Source organism: Neoarius graeffei, chromosome 15 (assembly GCF_027579695.1).
Source record: "Neoarius graeffei isolate fNeoGra1 chromosome 15, fNeoGra1.pri, whole genome shotgun sequence".
NCBI classification, from domain to species: Eukaryota; Metazoa; Chordata; class Actinopteri; order Siluriformes; family Ariidae; genus Neoarius; species Neoarius graeffei.
This window is the reverse complement of record NC_083583.1, coordinates 56524348-56542473: the sequence shown is the minus strand read 5'-3', so window position 1 is coordinate 56542473 and position 18126 is coordinate 56524348.

Below are 18126 nucleotides of genomic sequence, written 5' to 3'. Positions count from 1 at the left end.
TCAATTTGATATTTAGTTACACCAAATTGTTTGTATGTACCAATCCAATTTAATATGGTTCTGAAAGAAAAGAAAAAGAAATCTGAACATCCTACCCTGAATTTATTTGAGGTGGTGACAGGAAACACACAATATTTTTTGCTAGGCTGTAGCACTCTGTTCGTCTGCAGTAGGAACAGTTCTGTATCTTTTTGATTGTACCTTGTAATATGTTTGTCTGGTTCCATCATACGGGAACTCCTTGTTTCTGAATTACGAAAGGCTGATGAGAATGACGGTACATGTTTATCAGCGTCTTGCCCTGCAGAACAATGCATTTATTTTCATCCCAGGTGACATGTTGTGGTCTGTCTGTTCAAAATGAATGATGAGCCAGTTCTGCAGGCATGCTGTGATCCTAAGCTGCTAAGTTGTTCCAGGTTGCACAACCCATATGGCCTCGCTCCACTTCCTTTTCAGAGTGATAAGAGGGCTGGCAGACCTATGCCCCAGTTTGCATGGCATTAGCGTTATGTTTTTTTTTTTTTTGCTGTTGGCTAGGAACTATTATGCCTGTCACTGTACAGTGTATTAACCTATGCCCCAGTTTGTTCACAACAATGCTTTACACCCTCTCTGTGTCCCTTTCAAGGGCACGCAGACACACACAGCAATGTTCCATCAACAAGGTATGCAACAAAGGGCACTTATAAATAGACACACACCTATTATGTCTACAATTTTATTCATATTTGTTCTTATTGTATTGTGGACAAACCCAGGCAAAATTACAACAGGTATTTGTTTACTGTGCGTATATTGTTATTTATCTCGCTTCACATGGAAGCCGAGCTCAGCTGTCAAAGTGAGTTGTTTGGTGTGTTGGAATTGATAAAAGAAAAATAGTTAGAATAAGAGAATAGAGCAAAAGTCAGCAGGAATGAGATTACATCAGCTCTTAGATTTATATCACTAAACAGAATGTAGAAAAAGATGAACCTGTTATAAAACAGCATGCTTAAAATTAACCACAAGCTGAATTTGCAATGCATCAACATTTTAAACCGAACAGGCAGTTGATGCTTTAGCAAAGTTCCTTCTTCCTCTGATGTCGTGTGTGTGTGTGTGTGTGTGCTGTACAATATTCAGAGCTGTTCCCTCATGTGTGTGCACTCACGTGTGTGTGTGTGCTGTACAATTTTCAGAGCTGTTCCCTCGTGTGTGCACTCACGTGTGTGTGCTGTACAATATTCAGAGCTGTTCCCTCATGTGTGTGTGTGTGTGTGTGTGTTGTACAATTTTCAGAGTTGTTCCCTCATGTGTGTGTGTGTGTGTGTGTGTGTGTGTGTGTGTGTGTGTGTGTGTGTGTGTGTGTGCATGTGTACAACATTCAGAGCTGTCCCCTCGTGTGTGTGTATGCGTGTGTGTGTGTGCATGCTATACAATATTCAGAGCTGTTCCCCATGTGTGCACTCGTGTGTGTATGTGTGTGTGTGTGCTGTACAATATTCAGAGCTATTCCCTCATGTGTGTGTGTGTGTGTGTGTGTGTGTGTGTGTGTGTGTGTGTGTGTGCAGGCTATACAATATTCAAAGCTGTTCCCCCATGTCTGCACTCGTGTGTGTGTGTATGTGTGCTGTACAATATTCAGAGCTGTTCCCTCATGTGTGTACAATCGTGTGTGTGTGTGTGTGTGTGTGTGTGTGTGTGTGCTGTACAATATTCAGAGCTGTTCCCTCATGCGTGTGCATTCGTGTGTGTGTGTGCTCTACAATATTCAGAGCTGTTTCCTTGTGTCTGCACTCATAAATGTGTGTGTGTGTGTGTGTGTGTGTGTGTGTGTGTGTGTGTGTGTGTGTGTGTGTGTGCTGTACAATATTCAGAGCTGTTTCCTTATGTGTCTGCACTCGTGTGTGTGTGTGTGTGTGTGTGTGTGTGTGTGTGTGTGCGCACGCTGTACAATATTCAGAGCTGTTCCCTCATGCGTGTGCAGTCGTGTGTGTGCGTGCTCTACAATATTCAGAGCTGTTTCCTTGTGTCTGCACTCATAAATGTGTGTGTGTGTGTGTGCTGTACAATATTCAGAGCTGTTTCCTTATGTGTCTGCACTCATAAATGTGTGTGTGTGTGTGTGTGTGTGTGTGTGTGTGTGTGTGTGTGTGTGTGTGTGCACGCTGTACAATATTCAGAGCTGTTCCCCTGTGTGTGTGCACTCATATGTGTGTGTGTGTCAAGTCAAGTTTATTTGCAGCTTTACACAATTTGAACAACTTAAAACATGAGCTAATTTTATCCCTAATCTATCCCCAGTGAGCAAGCCTGTGGCGACGGTGGCAAGGAAAAACTCCCTCAGACGACAGGAGGAAGAAACCTCGAGAGGAACCAGACTCAAAAGGGAACCCATCCTCATTTGGGCAACAACAGACAGCCTGACTATAACATTAACAGTTTTAACATGAAGTCAGTTTTGTTGATGTTATAAACTCTTCATTGATGGAAACTTGAGTGCAAAACTGTTCATGACAACTGCAGTCCTAAAGTTAGCAAGTCAACTGTAGTCCTCAGCCATAAAAGCATTACTGTAAGAGTCCAGAGCGTCTTCCAAGTGCAACTTTTGACTGTCCACATGGGGCCGTCCTCTACAGGAGCGATGTGATGAGACTCCAACCAGACACAGGGCACCAGGATGGATCAGGCAGGTCCGAGGAGCAGAAGAAGTCCCAGAAATCCCAGGATTGACATGTAACTCAGAGGGACGGATTTGAGGGGAGGGAGAGAGAGAGAGAGAACACAGGTTGTTAGGTATGCCCAATGTCACCTGAATAAATAGGAACAGTATACATATTGCACTGAGTACAAGCAGGGACAACTAACTATGAGAGCATAACTAAAAGGGGAGAGCCAGAAGGTAACACAGGCATGAGGGAGCCCGGGACATAAAGCAGCCAACCACTACACCGTCAACAAACTCGAGTGAGCAAGCGAGTGGGAACTGACAGCATCCATACATCCCAGTTTACCAAAACACTCTGTCTGAGGACCCTCCAGATCTACACCTTTACCTCATAAACACCATAAACAAAAGGCTTGACTAAACTGATATTGTATTCACAATAGAACACAGACAACGTATCAAATGTCGAAAGTGAGACACTTTGAAATTTCATGCCAAATATTGGCTCATTTGAAATTTCATGACAGCAACACATCTCAAAAAAGTTGGGACAGGGGCAATAAGAGGCTGGAAAAGTTAAAGGTACAAAAAAGGAACAGCTGGAGGACCAAATTGCAACTCATTAGGTCAATTGGCAATAGGTCATTAACATGACTGGGTATAAAAAGAGCATCTTGGAGTGGCAGCGGCTCTCAGAAGTAAAGATGGGAAGAGGATCACCAATCCCCTTAATTCTGCGCCGACAAATAGTGTAGCAACATCAGAAAGGAGTTCGACAGTGTAAAATTGCAAAGAGTTTGAACATATCATCATCTACAGTGCATAATATCATCAAAAGATTCAGAGAATCTGGAAGAATCTCTGTGCGTAAGGGTCAAGGCCGGAAAACCATACTGGGTGCCCGTGATCTTCGGGCCCTTAGACGGCACTGCATCACATACAGGCATGCTTCTGTATTGGAAATCACAAAATGGGCTCAGGAATATTTCCAGAGAACATTATCTGTGAACACAATTCACCGTGCCATCCGCCGTTGCCAGCTAAAACTCTATAGTTCAAAGAAGAAGACGTATCTAAACATGATCCAGAAGCGCAAACGTCTTCTCTGGGCCAAGGCTCATTTAAAATGGACTGTGGCAAAGTGGAAAACTGTTCTGTGGTCAGACGAATCAAAATTTGAAGTTCTTTATGGAAATCAGGGACGCCATGTCATTCGGACTAAAGAGGAGAAGGACGACCCAAGTTGTTATCAGCGCTCAGTTCAGAAGCCTGCGTCTCTGATGGTATGGTGTTGCATTAGTGCGTGTGGCATGGGCAGCTTACACATCTGGAAAGACACCATCAATGCTGAAAGGTATATCCAGGTTCTAGAGCAACATATGCTCCCATCCAGCCGACGTCTCTTTCAGGGAAGACCTTGCATTTTCCAACATGACAATGCCAAACCACATACTGCATCAATTACAGCATCATGGCTGCGTAGAAGAAGGGTCTGGGTACTGAACTGGCCAGCCTGCAGTCCAGATCTTTCACCCATAGAAAACATTTGGCGCATCATAAAACGGAAGATACGACAAAAAAGACCTAAGACAGTTGAGCAACTAGAATCCTACATTAGACAAGAATGGGTTAACATTCCTATCCCTAAACTTGAGCAACTTGTCTCCTCAGTCCCCAGATGTTTACAGGCTGTTGTAAAGAGAAAAGGGGATGTCTCACAGTGGTAAACATGGCCTTGTCCCAACTTTTTTGAGATGTGTTGTTGTCATGAAATTTAAAATCACCTAATTTTTCTCTTTAAATGATAGATTTTCTCAGTTTAAACATTTGATATGTCATCTGTGTTCTATTCTGAATAAAATATGGAATTTTGAAACTTCCACATTATTGCATTCTCATCTCATCATCTCTAGCCGCTTTATCCTGTTCTACAGGGTCGCAGGCAAGCTGGAGCCTATCCCAGCTGACTACGGGCGAAAGGCGGGGTACACCCTGGACAAGTCGCCAGGTCATCACAGGGCTGACACATAGACACAGACAACCATTCACACTCACATTCACACCTACGGTCAATTTAGAGTCACCAGTTAACCTAACCTGCATGTCTTTGGACTGTGGGGGAAACCGGAGCACCCGGAGGAAACCCACGCGGACACGGGGAGAACATGCAAACTCCGCACAGAAAGGCCCTCGCCGGCCACAGGGCTCGAACCCGGACCTTCTTGCTGTGAGGCGACAGCGCTAACCACTACACCACCGTGCCGCCCTATTGCATTCTGTTTTTATTTACAATTTGTACTTTGTCCCAACTTTTTTGGAATCGGGGTTGTAGATTTAAACACTGAGACTGTGTCTAATTCCCGAACACTACTTGGAAGGCTGTTCCATAACTGTGGGACTTTGTAAGAAAAGGCTCCGCCCCCTGATGTAGCCTTCACTATATGGGGTACCAGTAGATAGCTGGCACCTGTACCAGTAGATAGCTTGTGTGTGTGTGTGTGTGTGTGTGTGTGTGTGTGTGTGTGTGTGTGTGTGTGTGTGTGTAACCCCTTTGTGATCATAATTATTTTAATGTATGAAAATTTGGAGACTGTAAGGACTTTTGGTAATAAATAAATGATTTAGCAGCTTTTATCTGATCTCAAATAAAAAAATACTTTTCTTAACAGTGGCTTAATATTTATTTCAAAAAATTATTTCCAGGAAAAACAATAAGTTTCAAGCTCTCATTTATCCACATATTAAAGTCACAAAGTGTTCGTGCAAAAATACTGTGATGGCTGTTAGACTTCAGACATTTCACAAGGATGTAAACACGGTTTGTCTCAGTTCCTATCAAGTGTACATCAGATTTTACCCTCCACATGAACTCTGATCACTATTTTGAGAAAACTGTCCCAGCAGTCTACAGGCACCATGCACCATCTTGTGGCCCTGGAGTGTAATGGGCTCCTAGTTACAGGTAACACACTGTGCTCTTACAAATCAAATGTCTGTTTTTCTAACATTGCTGTCAATCAGAAGAGGGTCACTCAGTGTACTAAAATCATAAATTTATAGATGAGACTAAAATTCTGAGGCACAATCCTAGATTTGAATATCTCATCTCATTATCTGTAGCCGCTTTATCCTGTTCTACAGGGTCGCAGGCAAGCTGGAGCCTATCCCAACTGACTACGGGCGAAAGGCGGGGTACACCCTGGACAAGTCGCCAGGTCATCACAGGGCTGACACATAGACACAGACAACCATTCACACTCACACCTACGGTCAATTTAGAGTCACCAGTTAACCTAACCTGCATGTCTTTGGACTGTGGGGGAAACCGGAGCACCCGGAGGAAACCCACGCGGACACCATGCAAACTCCACACAGAAAGGCCCTCGCCGGCCACGGGGCTCGAACCCGGACCTTCTTGCTGTGAGGTGACAGCGCTAACCACTACACCACCGTGCCACCCAGATTAGAATATATATATATATATATATTTTTTTTTTTTAAAAAGCAGTGCGATGACCCTTTTTAAAACACAACATGCATAATTATATAATGTATTAAACACTGCTATTTATTATTTTCTTTCTTACACATTGCCAGCTTGAAGGCATTTGAGTCTGTGACTTTTCTTGTGGATTTATCTTCAAGACAGCTTTAAATAATATTCATATATGTATGTATATATTGCCACACAACAACAATAATAATAACAATAATAATAATAATTCAAGAGACTTTTACAGACTTAAATGCACTGCACTCTGAAGCCCACATCCATCTTTAAGATAATGTTTCGAAGAGTTTCAGGCACTCTACTACGGAGCCGTAGAGGGGACATGGTGAATAAAAAAATAACAAAGCGTCTTTTTTTTAAATTTTATTTTTACGAAAATTATAAAACAGCCTGGGTGGCACGGTGGTGAGTGGTTAGCGCTGTCACCTCACAGCAAGAAGGTCCGGGTTCGAGCCCCGTGGCCGGCGAGGGCCTTTCTGTGCGGAGTTTGCATGTTCTCCCCGTGTCCGCGTGGGTTTCCTCCGGGTGCTCCGGTTTCCCCCACAGTACAAAGACATGCAGGTTAGGTTAACTGGTGACTCTAAATTGACCGTAGGTGTGAATGTGAGTGTGAATGGTTGTCTGTGTCTATGTGCAGCCCTGTGATGACCTGGCGACTTGTCCAGGGTGTACCCCGCCTTTCGCCCGTAGTCAGCTGGGATAGGCTCCAGCTTGCCTGCGACCCTGTAGAACAGGATAAAGCGTCTAGAGATAATGGGATGAGATAAAACAGCTTCTGCTTCACCTCATACATACATCTTTAAATGCAGTTACTAGTTCCAGGTTGCCAAATCTTGCATGATCAACCATTCCCGATGGATCTTTTAAAGTAGCAAAAAAAAAAAAGTAACAATAAAACCAGTCCAATTCATTCATATTAAACAATAAAATCATGACTATGAGCAAATACACTCACCAGACACTTTAAAAGGAATGCCTACCAGGGGCGGATCCAGGAAAATGGGATGGGGAGGTTGTCAACCCAGTAAGGCCGGGGGTCCGGGGGACCGCCAAAGTCCCCCTCAAAATGCCCGGAGATGTATTTTGAGCTGTCAGAGGCATGTTGTAAATGAAATATTTGAAAGAAAATTATCATATCAAAAATGTTTTAAAACTAGGAGCTTTCGAAACCATTTTATCAGTCACTGAAAATGATATCGTCAGAGTTGCAGGTACGACGTAAAACATAACAACTGATATATGGTCATATTTATGAAAGTTGCACTGTCATATAATGCATTACCACATGACGCACTACAGTGTAGTACACTGACCACAAAACACCTTATATCAATAAATTATTACTATTTTAGCAACTGCAGTCTGAGCTCACTGGGGAATTTTAAGCAGACTGTTACAGGACAGAAAAGTCTGAAATGTTGTCTGTCTATCCAAATTTCAGTCTGTCTAAATGAAGGGCCAAAGGCCCGGAACAATATGGCCAGGGGTCTGGGGCCCACCTTAGGGCCCTTGAAGCTGAAGGGCTTTAGATGCCTGGAGATGGCTTCTCTGCTATTTCCAGGCACATTTTTGTGATCTTCAAAGGCCAAATTACACTTGAGATTAGTTGCTAATTACACTACAAATTGAATCTAATTTGCAAGAAAATGTCAGAAGATTCAAGAAAAACATGCTTAAAGTTCTACCCAAGAAAATGGTAGCACACACAGGTCAGTTCCATGTCTAGAAAAAAGTATGGGGGGGGCAAAGGATGTTCCAGTTGGTTACAACTTACTGGTGCTCATATATACAGTGGTATGCAAAAGTTTGGGCACCCCCAGTCAAAATTGCTGTTACTGCGAACAGTTAAGCAAGTTGAAGATGAAATGATCTCCAAAAGGCATAAAGTTAAAGACGACTCATTCCCTTTATATTTTAAGCAAAAACAATTTTTTATTTTCATCTTTTACATTTTCAAAATGACAAAAAAGGAAAAGGGCCCGAAGCAAAAGTTTGGGCACCCTGCATGGTTAGTACCTAGTAACACCCCCTTTGGCAAGTATCACAGCTTGTAAACACTTTCTGTAGCCAGATAATAATCTTTCAGTTCTTACCTGGGGGATTTTCACACATTTGTTCTTGCAAAAGGCTTCCAGTTCTACAAGTTTCCTGGGCTGTCTTGCATGCACTGCTCTTTTGAGATCTATCCACAGATTTTCAATGATGTTTAGGTCAGGGGACTGTGAGGGCCAGGGCAAAACCTTCAGCTTGTGCCTCTTGAGGTATTCCATTGTAGATTTTGAGGTGTGTTTTGGATCATCGTCTTATTGTAGGACCCATCCTCTTTTTAACTTCAACTATTTTACAGATGGTGTGATGTTTGCTTCCAGAATTTGCTGGTATTTATTCGAATCCATGCTTCCCTCAACCAATGAAATGTGCCCTGTGCCACTGGCTGCAACACAACCCCAAAGCATGATCGATCCACACCCATGCTTCAGAGTTGGAGAGGTGTTCTTTTCCTGGAATTCGGCACCCTTTTTTCTCCAAACATACCTTTGCACATCGTGGCCAAAAAGTTCTATTCTGATTTCATCAGTCCACAGGACTTGTTTCCAAAATACATCAGGCTTATTTAGATGTTCATTTGCAAACTTCAGACGCTGAATTTTGTGGCTAGGATGCAGGAAAGGTTTTCTTCTGATGACTCTCCCATGAAGGTCATATTTGTTCAGGTGTCGCTGCATAGTAGAACAGTGCACCACCACTCCAGGGTCTGCTAAATCTTTCTGAAGGTCTTTTGCAGCCAAACAGGTTTTTATTTGCCTTTCTAGCAATCCAACGAGCAGTTCTTTCAGAAAGTTTTCTTCATCTTCCAGACCTCACCTTGATCTCCAATGTTTCTGTTAACTGCCATTTCTTAATAACATTACAATCTGAGGAAACAGCTACCTGAAAACACTTTGCTACGTTCTTGTAGCCTTCTCTTGCTTCATGAGCATCAATTATTTTATTATTCAGAATGCGAGGGAGTTGCTTAGAGGAGCCCATGGCTGTTGATTTTAGGGACTAGTTTGAGGAGTCAGAGAATTTATGCAGCTTTGAAATCTGCATCATCTGACCTTTCCTAATGAAGAATTTGAACAAGCCACAGCTCAGTAAGCTAATTAAGGTCTGGAACCTTGGTAAAAGTTACCTGAGAACTCAAATGTATTGGGGTGCCCAAACTTTCGCATGGTGTTCCTTTTCTTTTTTCACTCTCCAATTGTACAAGACAAAAATAATACACAAATCTTGCAGAAAACACTGAATAGAAATGTGTCGTCTTTACCTTTATGCCTTTTGGTGATCAGTTCATCTTCTGCTCACTTAACTATTCACAGTAACAGACATTTTCAGCGAGGGTGGCCAAACTTTTGCATGCCACTGTAGGTACTATAATAACACTCATGAAACATTATCTCAACAATGACTATTTTTATACTATGTTTATAATAAGTCTATAAGAAATTTAGTAATTAACAATACAACTATTCTTACATAATAGAGTTAAAACTTTGAGGACGAGATTCCAAGTGACTGTCACAAAATGACTTTTAAAGCGACTCAAAACTAGACATGGTCATTTCATTTGGCATTCAGACTAAAATCTGCTGGACTCGAACTTAGTAAATAGAAGAAAATAAAAACTATTAAAATATAATTCTGGAAGAAAGCATGGCGAAAATAGAAGAAAAAAATAAAAAAATAGAAGAAAACACCGCAAAAGACAAAACCAATCGAAACCGAATGCATGAAAGTGATTATCATGCTGTTACCATGTGAACAGTCTTTTATGAATGTGTAAGTGTGCGCTCAGCGCTCCAACTCCGGTATGATTGAGGAAGGTGGCAAATTTTATTTTTCATTTAATTTAGGGAATTTAAAAAACTATATAATATTATTTGACAATGGGCGCATAGGAAAGTGTAAAGTACAACCCCGATTCCAAAAAAGTTGGGACAAAGTACAAATTGTAAATAAAAACGGAATGCAATGATGTGGAAGTTTCAAAATTCCATATTTTATTCAGAATAGAACATAGATGACATATCAAATGTTTAAACTGAGAAAATTTATCATTTAAAGAGAAAAATTAGGTGATTTTAAATTTCATGACAACAACACATCTCAAAAAAGTTGGGACAAGGCCATGTTTCCCACTGTGAGACATCCCCTTTTCTCTTTACAACAGTCTGTAAACATCTGGGGACTGAGGAGACAAGTTGCTCAAGTTTAGGGATAGGAATGTTAACCCATTCTTGTCTAATGTAGGATTCTAGTTGCTCAACTGTCTTAGGTCTTTTTTGTCGTATCTTCCGTTTTATGATGCGCCAAATGTTTTCTATGGGTGAAAGATCTGGACTGCAGGCTGGCCAGTTCAGTACCCGGACCCTTCTTCTACGCAGCCATGATGCTGTAATTGATGCAGTATGTGGTTTGGCATTGTCATGTTGGAAAATGCAAGGTCTTCGCTGAAAGAGACGTCGTCTGGATGGGAGCATATGTTGCTCTAGAACCTGGATATACCTTTCAGCATTGATGGTGTCTTTCCAGATGTGTAAGCTGCCCATGCCACACACACTAATGCAACCCCATACCATCAGAGATGCAGGCTTCTGAACTGAGCGCTGATAACAACTTGGCTCATCCTTCTCCTCTTTAGTCCGAATGACACGGCGTCCCTGATTTCCATAAAGAACTTCAAATTTTGATTCGTCTGACCACAGAACAGTTTTCCACTTTGCCACAGTCCATTTTAAATGAGCCTTGGCCCAGAGAAGACGTCTGCGCTTCTGGATCATGTTTAGATACGGCTTCTTCTTTGAACTATAGAGTTTTAGCTGGCAACGGCGGATGGCGCGGTGAATTGTGTTCACAGATAATGTTCTCTGGAAATATTTCTGAGCCCATTTTGTGATTTCCAATACAGAAGCATGCCTGTATGTGATGCAGTGCCGTCTAAGGGCCCGAAGATCACGGGCACCCAGTATGGTTTTCCGCCCTTGACCCTTACGCACAGAGATTCTTCCAGATTCTCTGAATCTTTTGATGATATTATGCACTGTAGATGATGATATGTTCAAACTCTTTGCAATTTTACACTGTCGAACTCCTTTCTGATATTGCTCCACTATTTGTCAGCGCAGAATTAGGGGGATTGGTGATCCTCTTCCCATCTTTACTTCTGAGAGCCGCTGCCACTCCAAGATGCTCTTTTTATACCCAGTCATGTTAATGACCTATTGCCAATTGACCTAATGAGTTGCAATTTGGTCCTCCAGTTGTTCCTTTTTTGTACCTTTAACTTTTCCAGCCTCTTATTGCCCCTGTCCCAACTTTTTTGAGATGTGTTGCTGTCATGAAATTTCAAATGAGCCAATACTTGGCATTAAATTTCAAAATGTCTCACTTTCGACATTTGATATGTTGTCTATGTTCTATTGTGAATACAATATCAGTTTTTGACATTTGTAAATTATTGCATTCCATTTTTATTTACAATTTGTACTTTGTCCCAACTTTTTTGGAATCGGGGTTGTATAAAGTTTCTGTCAATATATCTATCATGGGGCGGCACGGTGGTGTAGTGGTTAGCGCTGTCGCCTCACAGCAAGAAGGTCCGGGTTTGAGCCCCGTGGCCGGCGAGGGCCTTTCTGTGTGGAGTTTGCATGTTCTCCCTGTGTCCGCGTGGGTTTCCTCCGGGTGCTCCGGTTTCCCCCACAGTCCAAAGACATGCAGGTTAGGTTAACTGGTGACTCTAAATTGAGCGTAGGTGTGAATGTGAGTGTGAACGGTTGTCTGTGTCTATGTGTCAGCCCTGTGATGACCTGGCGACTTGTCCAGGGTGTACCCCGCCTTTCGCCCGTAGTCAGCTGGGATAGGCTCCAGCTTGCCTGCGACCCTGTAGAACAGGATAAAGCGGCTAGAGATAATGAGATGAGATGTTTATCATGGTACACCTGGTTATTCATGCAGTTAACCAATCAGCCAATCATGTGGCAGCAACACAACATACGGATCAAGAGCTTCAATTAATCTTCACATCAAATATCAGAATACGGAAAAATATGATCTCAGTGACTTAGTTTGTTGGAGCCAGGTCAGAGTTAGTATAGTTTTGAAATTTTCAATATTTTTTATTTTGATTTAGTCTTTCAGTTTGTTTGTTTGTTTTTCAGTTTAGTTTTAGAATTGCGTAAGTTGTTTTAGTTTTAGTTTTATTTTGAGGAATTGTATGGAGCCCCGAAACGGACATGTGTAAAAAGATTTTTTGAAAGCTTCCTGTGTGCACGAGTATGTGTCTAGTGCACACATCATCTGTTAGTTGATTTATGAAAATTTCTGGTACATTTCACATTCTCATATATATCTCTCTGTACAGCCGTTCTCCATCAGCAATGCTTCATCATATTTGTGGACTTCAGGCTTCTCTAATTTTTTTTTTTTACACGTGTCCCTTCATGGACACCGTAGAATTGACTAGCTTTAGTTTAGTTTTTATTTAGTTTTAGTTTTTCAGGTCTTGTATCTTCTTCTTTGGAGTTTTATGGCAGCTGGCATTACTGCCACCTTCTGGACTGGATTATAATAATAATGATAATAATAATTTCAATTTATATAGCGCCTTTCAAAAAACCCAAGGACGCTTTACAATTATAGACAAAGAAAAAATAATAACAATAAAAAATAATAAATAAATAAATAAATAATAAAAAATAAAAGTAAAAAGTCCACCAAGTAGGGGTCAAGATGTAATTCCAGTGGTGTAGCAGCCACAGTCCCACCAAAAGGCGCATGAAAACGAGTCCCACATCTCCAGCACCGCCGCCGTGACGCCATCAGCCACATCGCTCGAACACCACGCTGTGGATCCACAAAGCGAGCACAGAAGCTCCGCCACGCAGAGCACTGGTGTGTCCCAAACCGCCTGTACAGCCGCCGCGACGCCACCGAACAACATCGCTCGGAACATCACGCCAAGCATTAAAGCACAGAGCACTGGACAACCACGATGTAAAATGAGCAGCGAGCTCACTGCAGTCCACAGCTGGGAGCACAGGCATCACCCACAGCGAACCAAGGCCTGGAGGGAACCGACGCCCAAACTGGGTCCGGAGCTACACCACAACCCGCGGACAAAACACTCAAACAAACATCAAACTACACAAACACACAGAAATAAATAAATAAATAAAATGAAAATTGAAAAAGAAAGAAAATAAAAATAAAATAAAAAAAGCTCTGGTGAGAAGCGGCGCCATAATCAGAGGTGGAAAAACCCGGGTGCAGAAAGTAAAAACCCTGCCACATTTTTGCTCCAGCCAATTCAATGAACCAGCTGATCCTAATTACCACATCCCCTAAGCCAGGTTGATGAGCTAATTGGTGAAATCACCTGTGTTGAGAGCACAGGCAGAAGGAAAACCTAAGCAGGACTTTTACTTTGTCAATCCAGTTTTTCCACCTCTGGCCATAATGCGCACAACGTACTCTCAACCGGAAACGGAATGGATTATCTTTATTGTCCCCAAGGGGCAATTTGGTTTGAAACAGTAGTCAACACATACACACACACTCTTCTTCTTCTTCTTCTGGCTGCTCCTGATTAGAGGTCACCACAGCGGATCTTTCGTCTCCATTGCTCCCTGTCTTCCACATCCTTCTCTACCACACCTGCCCCTTTCATGTCCTCTCTCACCACATCCATGTATCTCCTCTTTGACCTTCCTCGTTTTCGTGTGCCTGGCAGCTCCATCCTCAACATTCTCCTTCCAACATGCTCTGCATCTCTTCTCAGGATGTGCCCATACCACAGAGTCTCATCTCTTAGCTTCATTCCCAAGCTCTCCACATGTGCTGTCCCTCTGATGTGCTCGTTCCTTATCCTGTCCAACCTCCCATCGCAAACCTTAACATCCTCAACTCCGCCACCTCCAACTTTGCCTCCTGTCTCTTCGTTAAGGGTACGGTCTCCAATCCATACATCACAGCTGGTCTCACTACTGTCTTATACATACAGTTGCGGATGGACGAAATGCATTTTGTCTGATGAAATGCATTCTGTGATGGACGAAATGCATTCTGTGATGGACGAAATGCATTTCGTCCACGAAATGGGCCCGGTGACACTTGGCACCCCATACTGTTGTACAAATAGCAGCTCCTCCTTCTTCAAATACTGCACACTGTAAAAAATACAACTTAAAATTGTCTGCCTCACAAGGATTTTTGCCTTCAGCCACGGGCGCAGATAGAGGGGGGGACGGGGGGGATTCGTCCCACCCAGATTTAAATTCACCTCGTTCGGTTCCCCCCACTTATAGGGAGGAAAAAACGTCTATGCTGTCTTTCTTTGCATAAGGCAAACCTCACGGAAAAATCAAAAGACTAATTACCATTCGGTTTATTGAGGTGCACAGCAGTATATATAGTTGCAACTGCGCAGACTGCACAGGTTGCGAGCTCGAGCTTGGTTGCTATGGTTACCCACAAGTTTGACAGGCATATCGGGGACAGCTCCTCCTAGTTCAGGACCCCAACACGGCATGATGAAGGGTGCCAAAAGGCAGAAAACGATTGCATCATTTTTTCAAAAAAAAAAAAACGACTAAGTAAACTGTGCCTTACTTTATCATATCACCTTGCAATTTTTTGATAGTCTGTTCAAAATAATGTCGTAGTGAAAGTAAAATCGTACGGAGTAGAGATGCCTTTCTGGTAGCCTCCTTCTTTCGGTGGCAGCCTGTAGATACAGTGCTCAGAAGGCAGTTTTAATGTTTAATCTGGCGTTCCCTGCCATAATTTCAGCGAGCATATTGTTTCATAAGGAAACTTTGCGAAGAGTTGTTGACTGACTGCCGCTCACGCAACACACAGGCATAGTTAGAAAGTCAGGATGCACTGGTTTACACTTTACACACACACACGTAGCCCAGCCTCTCGCTATGGTTAACAGTTGGAACTTAGCGGTTTTTAAACTAGTTTTGCAGTTTTGCAATTTCTGTGCGTGATGATAATGTGCAAACTTTGGATTTCCATAGGCTATGTTAAAATGTTATCATTGTCCTGGCCTGCAGGTAGTTCCTGGTGATGGCAGTGAGGGAGGTGAAATAACATGTATACACACTACCGTTCAAAAGTTTGGGGTCACCCAGACAATTTTGTGTTTTCCATGAAAAGTCACACTTTTATTTCCCACCATAAGTTGTAAAATGAATAGAAAATATAGTCAAGACATTTTTCTGGCCATTTTGAGCATTTAATCGACCCCACAAATGTGATGCTCCAGAAACTCAATCTGCTCAAAGGAAGGTCAGTTTTATAGCTTCTCTAAAGAGCTCAACTGTTTTCAGCTGTGCTAACATGATTGTACAAGGGTTTTCTAATCATCCATTAGCCTTCTGAGGCAATGAGCAAACACATTGTACCATTAGAACACTGGAGTGAGAGTTGCTGGAAATGGGCCTCTATACACCTATGGAGATATTGCACCAAAAACCACACATTTGCAGCTAGAATAGTCATTTACCACATTAGCAATGTATAGAGTGGATTTCTGATTAGTTTAAAGTGATCTTCATTGAAAAGAACAGTGCTTTTCTTTCAAAAATAAGCACATTTCAAAGTGATCCCAAACTTTTGAATGGTAGTGTGTGTGTATATATATATATATATATATATATATATATATATATATATATATATATATACACACACACACACACACACACACATATATATATATATACACAAAATGGAATCATTTGCTGACAGCTCAGTCCCCCCCAGTTCAAAAATCCTATCTGCGCCCCTGCCTTCAGCTACAGCAAAATGGTTACTTGCATTGTAAACTAGGCCAAGAACATTACTTCAACTAAGTTTTGAAAGTTTTATGTAAAAAGTTGACCTAAATGCATTATCTAAATTGTCCCAATTGAGAAACTGTAGTTGAACCCTAGTTGAGGCCAGGTCAACTATTTTGCGCATGCTCACTTTGGAGTTTTACGTTGTACGGAGTCTACGAGGCATTCCTTTCAGGGAAATTCCGTTTCGGTTGGAAATTTTTGTCGTACCTTCATTTTGATTTTGAACTACGCAGTGGTCGATTACAATCTACAAGTGCAGCTGTGTGCTATTGTTCTTAATGACGTGCAGTTTGCAATTTGTCAACCTTTTGAATATGTATGTGTTTTAATAGATTCACTCTTTATGTTCATTGTATGCATATTATACACCATTGTATGCCATTTGTAGCATTTTAATTGGCTGGTACTGAATTGTTTGCACATTTCGTTTGTCAAATTAGCGTCAGGTTTAAAATAAGTGAATGTGTGACTTAACAAAAAAGCACTGCCACTACAGTTTTATAGCAGTTTTGCTACCATCATGTTAAAATAAACCTGCTATTTGAACTGGATTGTTATTTGTTTTATTGTGGGATAAAAAGAAAATTGAACTCAAATTTTGAAGTTTTTACTTGGATGAAAGATTGGTGGCCTTAAAGTTGAATTCTTATCATGTAAAACTGAAAAAAATTAAGTTTGTGTGAATATGAAGGCTAAGTTATCTGAGATCAAAAGTATAAGTTGGCACAACTTTCCTCAAAACTTAAAAATCTTAGTTGTCACATAAACTCAAAAATCCTGTGCCGTAAGTTGCCTTGAATTTTTAAGTTGGCGTAACTTTTTTTTTTTTACAGTGCATCAGGCACAAACACAAACAGCCTTTACACCCTCGCCTTCATCTAAAGCATCGGAATTTTAGGAAAAAATAAATAACAGCAATTGCACACGCTATGTAATTGCATCTACGGTACATAATAACCTACTGTATTCCCGGACTACACTGTAGACTACATGTAAAGTGTGTGCGCCATCCTTTTATGTTATTGTTAGAACCAGAAAAGGTTGTAGTTTTATGATCAACTTAGTTCTGGAGGTGAACCCTAACAAATTCCTGGCTGCTGCGTGCTTGCTGCGCACAATGCATATGGCACAACGCGCCACCCGCTCCTGCCGGCTCCGGCACTGAAAGAGAAAGTGCCTAATGATGGCATAATAAATTCAAGCAACAGGCTAAACACTTGAAGTTACCTCTGTTTGTCCATATAAATTGAACCCATTAATTTCATAAGTGTCCTGCCAATTTTTTGCAATATATCTCATCTCATCTCATTATCTGTAGCCACTTTATCCTGTTCTACAGGGTCGCAGGCAAGCTGGAGCCTATCCCAGCTGACTACGGGCGAAAGGCGGGGTACACCCTGGACAAGTCGCCAGGTCATCACAGGGCTGACACATAGACACAGACAACCATTCACACTCACATTCACACCTACGGTCAATTTAGAGTCACCAGTTAACCTAACCTGCATGTCTTTGGACTGTGGGGGAAACCAGAGCACCCGGAGGAAACCCACATGGACAACATGCAAACTCTGCACAGAAAGGCCCTCGCTGGCCATGGGGCTCAAACCCGGACCTTCTTGCTGTGAGGCAACAGTGCTAACCACTACACCACCGTGCCGCCTTCTTGCAATATATAATGGATCAAAATTCTGCTTTTTTTAATCGGCTTTGCTTAAACAGCCTTGAATGACACATCTCTTAGGAGACATGCTTTGGTTTTAATTTTGTTGTGGAATTTTAAAAATATCATTAAAAATGCGTTACACTTTGCAAAGCAGCCGAAGCCAGAAATGCCACAAACTTTCAAGCGTTGCGCATATGGCGTCACTTCCTTTGACTTAGCAGTAACTTACCAGGAACGCATTCGCGTAATGGCGGACTCAAAGAGCCAAACTTTACCAGCTAAATAGAACATGTTCCTGGTCTCGTATTAAAATACAATTTAGACAGTAAACTATTTAACATGTCTAGTTTTATAAGGTATAATTTCCAGGGGTGATGTCATTTTTGTAAGACTAGCACTTTAAATGAAG